The sequence below is a fragment of the Schistocerca cancellata genome, chromosome 10, assembly GCF_023864275.1.
Source record: "Schistocerca cancellata isolate TAMUIC-IGC-003103 chromosome 10, iqSchCanc2.1, whole genome shotgun sequence".
NCBI lineage: Eukaryota > Metazoa > Arthropoda > Insecta > Orthoptera > Acrididae > Schistocerca > Schistocerca cancellata.
The window spans coordinates 160,623,797-160,624,841 of NC_064635.1; positions in this window are offsets into that span (position 1 = coordinate 160,623,797).

Below are 1,045 nucleotides of genomic sequence, written 5' to 3' on the forward strand. Positions count from 1 at the left end.
CAAGTTTGTAAGTACTACTTTCCTATGTTGGTATATATCACGTTGTTCGTGATATGCCTAAAATTGTTGTAGGTAGTATTTTCTACATGACACGTAATATTGGTCCATGATGTTTTTATTGTAATTTACCTTGTGGCTCTATGCAGTTTTCTTGTCCTTCTGAAGAAGACGGGTTTAAAACTGTTGAAACCACGGTTAAAGTTAACTGAATATCACCATTCATTGCTATTGGTTGGCGGTGTTATTGACCTGCTTTTCCGTAACGGTCGCTGAACCTCTGTTATTAATATTAGAAAAAGTATACAGCGTATTTACTTGCATTTAATATTAAAGTATCTCTCAATAGCGTGATATTATGGTTACTTGGACATGTAGTTGAGAACAGTGTGATAATAATTACCGAAATACACAGTTCATTATTTTGTTGAAGAATGGAAATTACACTCCTGGAAATTGAAATAAGAACACCGTGAATTCATTGTCCCAGGAAGGGGAAACTTTATTGACACATTCCTGGGGTCAGATACATCACATGATCACACTGACAGAACCACAGGCACATAGACACAGGCAACAGAGCATGCACAATGTCGGCACTAGTACAGTGTATATCCACCTTTCGCAGCAATGCAGGCTGTTATTCTCCCATGGAGACGATCGTAGAGATGCTGGATGTAGTCCTGTGGAACGGCTTGCCATGCCATTTCCACCTGGCGCCTCAGTTGGACCAGCGTTCGTGCTAGACGTGCAGACCGCGTGAGACGACGCTTCATCCAGTCCCAAACATGCTCAATGGGGGACAGATCCGGAGATCTTGCTGGCCAGGGTAGTTGACTTACACCTTCTAGAGCACGTTGGGTGGCACGGGATACATGCGGACGTGCATTGTCCTGTTGGAACAGCAAGTTTCCTTGCCGGTCTAGGAATGGTAGAACGATGGGTTCGATGACGGTTTGGATGTACCATGCACTATTCAGTGTCCCCTCGACGATCACCAGTGGTGTACGGCCAGTGTAGGAGATCGCTCCCCACACCATGATGCCGG